Genomic DNA, 9853 nt, shown 5'->3' with positions numbered 1-9853 from the left:
AAATGTGGGGCAGCACTTTGGGTCTTTCTCTCGGACTAAGCCAAGAAGCTTCACAAAACCTCTTACCACTTTTGAGATTTTGACTATTTTGTCCGAATTGGTTGAAACGGGACCAGGCACTTGGGAAGCTGAAGGCTGGGACAGCCAGTGTCACCACGTGAACCTTGCTCCTTTATGGCAGCAAGCTAAACCCACGGCACTGCATTTAAACTGGAGGAGGTGCCAGTGGATAAGCAGGAGCTGGGAGCAGGGAACAGGGATGAACTGGCAGGAGCTGTTGGGTTGCTCATCGGACATCAGGACCTGGCAAAGTCCAGGGTTGCTGGAGCTGTACAATGAGGAATTAGAGAAAAGTCCGTGCCAGCTGACATATCTGGGGCGAACAGGCTTCCTTCAGCTCATCTGACACATTTTTGGAGAGGATGAAGTTTGGCCGATGATGAGAATAGCTCTGTGGCAAGCTGCTTTGGAAACGCCTGGTCTGGTACCGTGCAATGTATTGATTCAGAAAAGAGGGAAAGATAAGAATAACCTGCTGCATGTTGAACAAGCCAAACCCTGGCTTGGGAACATCTCCCAAGCAGGGAGTCAGCCTTGGCAAGTTGTGTCTGGGTTGTCATCTTCGCCTGCTCCACCACTCACCTGCTTTTTAAACTGAACGTGGAAATCAATTGATTTGATTCCAACCAAACGGCAGAGTTGGAGGCAAATGTGGAGATGTGAGAGCAGCGGCGAGGGAAGAGGGTAGGTCCCACTCTCCTGGTACTGCAAGGTGCCCAAGATGGACAGCAGGGAAGGAGGTCCCTTGGGAGGGAAAGGGTGAGGAGGGTCCAGGTGAAGGTCCGGAGGATCCCGCATCCGCTCACCTGGGCTGCTCTCAGCACTCGGTGGGGCCGATGGAGGCACCAACAGCATCTGCAGAGTGCTGGGAAGGGTGCATGGAGCGAAGGGGAAAGCTGTCATCCTTCTCTGTGACCCACCGTGGGGGACAACACGCTGCACCGCACAGAGCTCAACTTGAAGGCAGAGCCCCGGCAACTTCAAATCAACAAACATGTACAAGATAACGGCAAGAGCCGCAGACCGGAGAGGAATGGGAGAGTGAGCATCCCTTCCAAGCAGCCAGGGAAGAAAAAAAATAATCAAAAAAAGCACGTTGGCTAGAAGGTACTTTACGAAGTATTTATGAGGTGTGCTCTTTAAAAATGGATAAGACTGCAGAACTACTGCAAGCGCCAGGGACGGGAAGCTTTGCTGCCCAAGGAAGGCCAGGACGAGTGAGCCTGTGCTTGGGGAAGCAGCGTGCACATCGTGTCCTTGCTTCTGTGCAGCCCCCGGCGGGCTGCGGGACCTGCGCTGCCCCCGTTGTGCTGGTTTAGTCCCGCTCAGGATCCGGATTGAAAGGGAAATCGTCTTCCGGCTCCTTTCTCCAGGAGCTGGAGTTGCTCCTGACACCAGGCTCATGTCCCACCCATCTTGAGGGGGTACTGCGTCCAGGGTGAACCCGCTGCCAGCTCTGCAAAGCTGCCCGCTCCCTGCAGGAGAGAGCTGGCGTGCAAAAAAAGGAGTAGGCTTGGACGCAAAGTGGAGGAGCACTGGACACCCTCCGTCTTCAGCAGCAAGATGCTGCAGGCCAGAACTGGCCGTAGGCTGGATGAGCCAAGAATAGCAAAGAAAAGGTACAGCGTGCTTGGATGCAGCTTTGGAGGTGGAGGATGAAGAGGAGGGAGGCAGAGTTTTGGGGGGCAGGGATGAGGGTTGGCAGGCAGGCTGGAACCAGCGTTTTGGGCCCACACAGCGGCTGGGCGAGGGCTGCCGCGCTGTGCAGAGACCTGCCCGCTCCTGTCACCCCTTCTGCAGCACTTTCACACCCCCAGCCTCCATCAGCCGGATCCATCACCGTGCTGGCTGTCCTCCCCGGGCACGTCCCTATCCCGCCAGACTCTACGGCTCCCGGCACCACGTCGGCGGTGCGAGTGCCGCGGCCCATCGGCATGGGCAGCGTGACGCGATGTGATGTGGAACAGCTGCTCGGTGCAACACAACCTCCCGCGGGGGGCGGGGGGGGGGGGGCAGCGTCGTATCCGCGCGGGCTGGGTCCCCCCGCTCACAGCCAGCCGACGGGTCGTGAGAAAAAGAGCAGCGCTGTCAGGGTCCATCAGCCGTCCCGGCGCTGACGGCCACGGGGGAAGCGGCAGCGTGGGGAGCCGGGACGGCAGGAGTGTGTGCGGCAGCAGTGGCGGTGAGAGGCAGGGCTGGAGGGGGATGGCCGTGGCTCCCCACCATGCGTGGGGACAGGGCAAGGTCCCCGAGGGCTGGGGACGTGCCCTGGGTTTGCATTTCCCGCAGCGTGCCACACCGGTGGCTGTTCTCACACTTGGACAAATGAAGCTCGTAAGAGGTAAGACAAGAGTGGCTTTGGGGAGGAGGAGGAGGAGGAGGGTGAGGCAAAGCCAGTGGGGTCTGCCCGGGTGTCCCGTGTCCATGGGGGTGTGGGGAGGGCAGCAGCCTTGCCTGGCTGGATGCTCCCATCCTGTTGCTAACCACAGGACCACGTAGCCTGGGTCCCTCCCAGAAAGCCGGACCCCTTGGAAGTCTTTGGGTCAAAACCCGTGCGGGGTCCCATCGCAATGAGGCACAAACACACCGTTTCTCTTTGCTTCTCATTTAAACAACCTGCTTTGTACAGGGCAAGCGCTCCAGAAGAGAAGATGCTTCCAGCTGTAAGAAGACAAGCACGCTGGTCAACAAATTAGCTAAAGGCATGGCTCAGCCTCCTAGCAATCCAAGCAAAGAAAAGAAGAAAAAAACCACGTATCAGTGGGTGAGATCCTGCCCTCTTGCCCCCAGCTCAGTGACAATGCTATGACAGTGCGGAGGAGTTTGTTTCAACAGCCGCTGTAGCCAACGTCTGGAGAAAGCAACAGATGGGAACACCTTTCTGCAGCTGCGAGCTGGAGCTGGAGCTGGGTTTCTGCAACTGGAGCTGAGCTGGGCCACTCAGAGCATCCTTCCAGCATGACAGTCCCCCTGGCAAAAGCCACAGGAAAAATGCCTGGAGGAGGCAGTACAGTGAAATTGCAACCATGGAGCATGGAGGCTCTCAGATTTGGCTGCTGAAGGTAAGTGACCGGGGCTGTTGGAGCATCCTGTAGCTCTGCTGCAGGAACGCTGTACCTCCTGCTGCCCTGGGGAAAAGTCCTGTATCAGGGCACTGCCTGTCGTTCATGTGCCAGTTGAAATGACCCCCGATGGCCTTTTCTGCTGGGACTCGTGTGGCAAGGAACAAGAGCTGCTGCTCAGGGAGGGGTGGACTCAAGGGAAAGAAAGTCCACCCCATCTCTTCTCCATAAAAGCATCTGCGTACCCCTCCCAACTGCCTCTCCCAAGGGTCTGCTCTCAGCCTCACATGGGGATGGTTCCCAAGCAGGTCTGGTCAAAAGTCCCAGGTCACGCACATGTCAGACAACCCCCCAAAAGGCCACCGAATATTTTCTGAGGATCCTGGAGTCTTTATTGTGTCTTCACTCAGGCAAATGTTCAACCCTCCCTGGCACCAGAGGAAATTTAGACTCCCAACGATGCCCCATGAATTTCACCTCCGTAAGACCAAAATAAATGGCATGCTGACTCCTGCTGCTTGCCTTCCTCAGCAAAATAGTCCTAGTAATCCAGGGAAGCAACAAGGTCCTGCTCCATGCAGGGAAAGCAGGCTGAGGACTTGCGCTCTGAGGCTCCTACCAGGGAAGCTCAGCAGCTTGGGGACACCAGCTCAGAAGAGAAACGTCCTCGTTTATCTGGGTGAATTGCTGACGCTGTGGTTGCTGGATGGGCTGTGGGTTCTGGTTGTGTCTGGCCAAGCCTGGATGAAAATTATTTGTAGAGACCCTGCAGCCAAGCCCATGAGCAGCCTTTATAGTCTCACTTGGGACCACAATTTCCATGGAAAGTTTGGACGTTGAGGCTTCTCCATACCTCTGTCTACCTGCTCCATCTTTATCATGAATCTTTTCACCAGCTTAAAGGGTGAAACTCTGTTGAGCTGGCCCATGACAGCCCAACTTGTAGAGATGGGTTTGATGATCCAGAGACCTGAGTGACACAGAGACCCTGACCCTTTTCCTGCAGGCCACTGAAGTGCCTTCAGGCGAGCAAGAACCTTCAGTCATTAGAAAGGCTGGATTGAAACTAATTGCCCCAAAAGAGAAAAGCTCCATGTGCCATCCCTAGACCCCCAGGCCTTCAGAATTTCTATGGGCAGCATGAAATTAGTAAATTGCTATTTGTGTGATTTCCTAGACCCCTGCCCACAGGACATTTTTGTTCTGTCATATAATGTAAACTCCAGGGTTTGGATGCTCAGAGAATAATAAGTAACTGCAAGGAGAAAAGCAAAATGTAACATGGTCCCTAGGAGAGCTGCAGGCTCCACAGAGCATCTCCAGGAACACGGCGCTCACACGCAAAGCTGAGGCAATCGCCCTGCTGCAGCACTGACCCTTCTTTACCTCCTCCTCTTGACCGCACAGTTTTCCCCCACTTGTTTATTGTTAGGAAAAAAAAAGTCATGATTAACAGCCGAAATTTATTTATTGTTTTTTAATTATAACAAATGGACAGATTTCATGGCAAAACAGGTCTCTGCAGATCCTGATCCCCTGGAGTCCGTTGGTCTGCTCTGGCCACTCGGATCAGCCTGACGCCATGTCCCTCCCCAGACTGGGATGGCACTCAGCAAGCGGTACTGGCCCCTTTTCCGATGAGTGAGCAGCATGATCAGCTGGCCGAGGTCAGGCCCCCGTTACGCTCGGTGCCCTGCAATGCTCCCCGAGGGACCAATCCAGCCCCAGAGCACTTGTGAGCTAAGTGGGTCAGGTAAGGGCATGTCAACGGGCCAGGTCACCTGGGTTTGGTGCTGGTGGTGCCTTTCATGAGCCTGGAGGTCACGCCACTTGGGTACAGTCTGGGTATTTCTTGCTCTGGCCAGCGCTGAATTTAATGGTCCCCCCATGGGTACAAGTAACAATTCATGCCAGTGAAACTGGGACGGACAACCATCACTGAAAACAGTTCTTGCAAGCAACGCCAAGCACAGGGATGCTCCTTGCACTGGCCACAGATGTGCTACACACAGGTGCCTGCGCCTCCTTCCACCTTCGGACATGAAGCTGTCTTGTCACCCAAGAAGCTCATCAAGTACCTTCGTTCCAGCCGGTTACTACCACTGTTAGCAGCAGGCCACCATCTCATCCACCATCTCATCCAACCTCTGCACAAATGAGACCTGAGATGTGGAGCTCAAGTGATCGGTGGAGGGATGATATTTCTGTTCTTATGGTCCTGGATGTCTCTGCAGACCAGCTTCTCTTGACTGTGAGATACCGCTGGGGAAACCTTTTTAGAAAGCCTGAATGCCCTCACCTCTCCAGACACCTCTCCTTGGCTTTGTTTCAGAACAATTCAAAACAAAAGCTAGAAACTCCCCAGCATGCTCCTCCATCACCAGAGCATGGCTGAAGGGACAAGCAGACCATGACACTCATCATTAACCATGGTGAGTTACTGCACTACTAGTCTTTGTTCAGATGGTGCAGACATGGCACAAGACACAAGAAACATCTCTTTTTCTCTCTAATATGGTGTTGTCAGAGAAAAAGGAATGACAGGCTGGACACACATGCTGTAAAGGAGATCTCCAGCAGGTGCATGTCTCCTGTGAACCTATGGAGATCATGGTGGTTCATGAACTCTCAGGTGTTTCCACTCGGGAAGTCAGTATAAACTCAGCCCTCAGCATCAGGGCATGCTCCATCTTCTCCGGTGGTCCTATCTCTTCTCTGGAGGCTGAAGAGCTGGCAGCAAGTCAGGACGGCGATTTCTGGGGACAAGGCTGTGGACGTGTCGTGGTTTAACCTCAGCCGGCAACTGAGCCCCACACAGCCGCTCGCTCACTCCCCACCCCCGGTGGGATGGGGGAGAGAATTAGAAGAGTAAAAGTGAGAAAACTCGTGGGTTGAGATAAAAACAGTTTAATAATTGAAATAAAATAATAAAAATAATAATAATAGTATACAAAGCAAGTGATGCACAGTGCAATTGCTCACCACCCACTGACCGATGCCCAGCCAGTCCCCGAGCAGTGGCCCCCCCCGGCCAGCTTTCCCCCGTTTCTGTACTGAGCATGACGTCCCATGGTATGGAATGTCCCTTTGGCCAGTTTGGGGCAGCTGTCCTGGCTGTGCCCCCTCCCAGCTTCTTGTGCACCCCCAGCCTGCTCAGTCGGTAGAGCACGGGAAGCTGAAAAGTCCTTGACTAGTGTAAGCACTGCTCAGCAACGACTAAAACATCAGTGTGTTATCAACATTGTTCTCACCCTAAATCCAAACCACAGCACTGTACCAGCTACTAGGAAGGAAATTAACTCTATCCCTGCCAAAACCAGGACAGGACAGGAGCTGCTGGGAAGAGAGGGTCAAGGTGTCTGGCTCTCTGATGGGTGCTGGTATGGGTGGCTGCTCTGCTGGCTGCTCTGCTGGGGCTGGTGTTAGAGGAAGCGTGTTAGTGAGGGTCAGTCTGGGTGGGGGTACTGAGGGCCTGGGAGAGGTGAGAGCAGTTGTCCCAGGCCTTGATGAGGAGCAGCTCTGGTGTTAGTGCATGTGCTTCAACGTCCCTGGGCACCAGTTGCCTTCCTCCTTCCCAACGGACAGGGGACTCCCAGCAGTGTGGCCTTTGTGAAGAGCAGCTGATGCTAACCCATGCAGTCACGTGTGTCCCACCACACTGAAGAGGTGCAGAGGCAGCTCTTGAGGACTTGCAAACAGTGCAGGGTGAGGGAGGTGGGAATGGGCTCAGGGATGCTGCAGGAGGTGTTTCTTCTCAGAAGGCAAAAGCAGAGGGTGGAGAATAGCAGGAGGAGATACTGAAGGGATGGGAGGAAGGGGGTGTCCTCTCATGAACTGTTCTCCCAGGTCCAGCCTTGCATTTGTGCATATTAAACACATAGCTTCTGCCCTGGCTTCTAGTTCCTGAAGGCAAACAGAAAGGGGTTGCCAGGATAGCATCCCAGGCAGCTGGTGAGTGGGACAGTTCTCTAGCCAAACCAGAGATACGCTGCTACGTTTTCCCAGCAAGCATAAAACAGTCTGATAAGAGACCCCTCATCTCTTGACCTTCATGCAGCGGACTCCATCCCCAGTGCCCTCCCACTGCCACCCCCACCCTCCATCCCATTTAGCCTGGAGGTGCCTGGAAAAAGGTGAGGAGCAGGGAGGAAGCTCTCTGGTTCATTGATCCCATCTCTCCAAGGCACAGTAGGCGCCTGGGCACCATTAGAGTGGCTGGTTGTTATTGTCGTTGCTGATTTCTGTGCTCTTCTGCCTCTTTCTCCCTGACTGGTTTGGTGGCCCTGTCATTACCAGGTTTCCCCAGCTGCCTGTCAGGGTCCTACTGGCCTCAGCGTTGCCTCAGGCTCTCAGATAACAAACAAGGCACAGAAGAGTTCTTGGGCTTCCACGGCCTTAATTAGCTGGTGTCATTTTAGGGACATGTGTCCTGCTGGCTGCAAGGAGACAAAGACAGCTCAGGAGGCATCTTTAAACACATCCAATTAGAGGGGGCTTTAGAGACAAGCAGTCAGCTCCCGAACGGGCAGGGGCCCCTGCCAAAAAACCTCATGTCCTAACTGGAGACTGATGGCGAGTTGTTCTTCCCCTGGTAAACACAATCCTCCCTTCAGCATGACCTGTCACTGCTCTTGCTCTGCTGGCCTTCACGGCATCGCTCCTGATTTTACACCAGCACAAATGATGGCAGAACCAAGAAACCTGCAAGCGAATCCTAGCGTACTCAAAGCTTGGATAGATGTTGATATAAAATCAGTCTGTGTTTTCTCTGGCCCATTTGCACCAGTCCTGGATCTCCAAAGGAACTGCTGTAACTGCTGCCTGGTGTCTCTGGACAGAGTACAACTCTCCTGTCCCTTCTTCACTGGCAGGATTAGCCTGTGTGATGACAGGCTGATGTGCCAACTTCTCGGCTGGTTTCTTCATGACCACAATCATCTGTTGCTGAGATGCAGCCCAAGGAGATACTTTCTTCCTAAGGAGCGAACATGAACGTCCTCTGCAGGCTGTGCGCTGTGGGCTGTCCGCCACAAGCACCCGCTCACCACTGCGACAAGCCCATGCCCAACAGGATCAACAACTAGAAGGCAGCCTGAGGTCCCACCGAGAGGCAGTGGCTGGCTGATTTCACGTGGGCAACCCCGTTGGCATTGAAGTGACCTTAGTTATCTTGGCATCTCATTTGGTTTCAATGGTGGAGCAGGGGAGGTAAAAACCATGAGTGTTACAGGAGAGCCTGAGAGGTTTGTTCTTTGACAGCTGTATGCAGGTGTTTGCAAAGCCCTTGTGGGGAACTCTGCATCCCAGTTGGCCATGAACATCTCCAGCCAAACATGAACACACTCAGACTGCCAGAGCCTTCCTGGCTACAAGGTGAGTTTGTCCCTTCTCCCTACACATGTCCTGGCTATGACAGGTCACCTCTGGCACCTGCCTATCCCTCAGGTCTCTGAGGAGGTCCAAAGGGAGGTCCTTTGGAGGCACCCATTCTCCACCACTGCCCCAAGTCCTTCCCTCACTGCTGCACCAGGTAGCAGCATCCGCCACCATCCCTTCAGCCTCCACCTCTCTGCTTCCCCAGCCTCCTCAGCAGGAGGCGGCTGGCTCAGTAGCCTCCCCTGGGGCTGAAAACTGGCTATTAAAACCTCCTGGAAACGGGGTCACCATCCCACCTTCAGTCCCGGACACGGCGCTGGGGAGACCAGGCTCCACCGTGGCTGGGCTCTGCGGCGACGGCAGCCCAGCTCTGGCCTCTGGCTGGCCTCTCAAAGAGTTAACGCCGAGCACCAGCCATTAATATTCTCACTGATAACCCCAAATACCAGCCCTGCACGGCTGTCGCTTTCATTAGCGCTGAGAAAATGAGCCCTTCAAAATAGGACAGGCGGCTGGGGGGGGGTGGGGAGGAGGGCTCTGGGGCCAAACATGCGATTTTCCGTGCCATTGACGGATATTAAACCGCCTTCCAGTGACGTCAGGGGTCGCTTGGGTGATGGCGAAGGATTCCCCAGCCCCCCCCTTGGCCCCACGCCCCCCAGCCCTCCCCGGGTGGGTGCCCCCCACCCCCGTGCTGCTGAAAGCCCTGCTGCCACCCGTGCCCCGGCACTGGGGTGCCACGCTGGCCGTTGCCCCAAGCGGCCGTGTTCGGGGAGGTGTGTGGGGCGGCTGTCAGATCACATCAGCATCCCGGCTCCGGCGCGGTGACTCGATTAAGGTCCTTCGCCGCAGAACCAGTTAAAGAGTCAGCGACTCACTCAACCGTCTGGGCAGAGCCAGGGGTGGCGCGGGCACCGCTGGGCACGGGGACCTCCCAGGGATGGGGTGGAGGAGGAAAGATGGGGTTTAGGGTTTTTTTCCTTTTGAAATGCGGAAGGGAAAGCGAGATCCCTGCTCGGCGTGTGGGAAAGTTCATCTTCCAAATAACCCCTCGAGGTGGTGCTGAGCCCGTGGCACCACAGAGCTCCTAAATTTTGCTTTACCATGTGTACGCCCTGCAAAGCCGAGCCCTCGGGGCAGGGCTGGGGAAGGATGGCTCGGCCAGGGGTTGGATCCGTTCCTCTCTCCGTCACAGCCTCTGAGGGGATCCTGGGGAAGTTGCCAGAGTCTGGATTATTTTTTCAGCTGTTGCATCTTCCAGTGCTCCAGCTGGAGCTGTCCCCTCTGCATCCCACCTCCCTGCACCTGCAGGACGCTGCTGAGGCCAGAGGGAGTGATCTGATGTGATGGGGAAA

The sequence above is a fragment of the Aptenodytes patagonicus genome, chromosome 13 (assembly GCF_965638725.1).
Source record: "Aptenodytes patagonicus chromosome 13, bAptPat1.pri.cur, whole genome shotgun sequence".
Classification (NCBI taxonomy): Eukaryota; Metazoa; Chordata; class Aves; order Sphenisciformes; family Spheniscidae; genus Aptenodytes; species Aptenodytes patagonicus.
Note: the sequence above shows the minus strand (reverse complement) of the source record.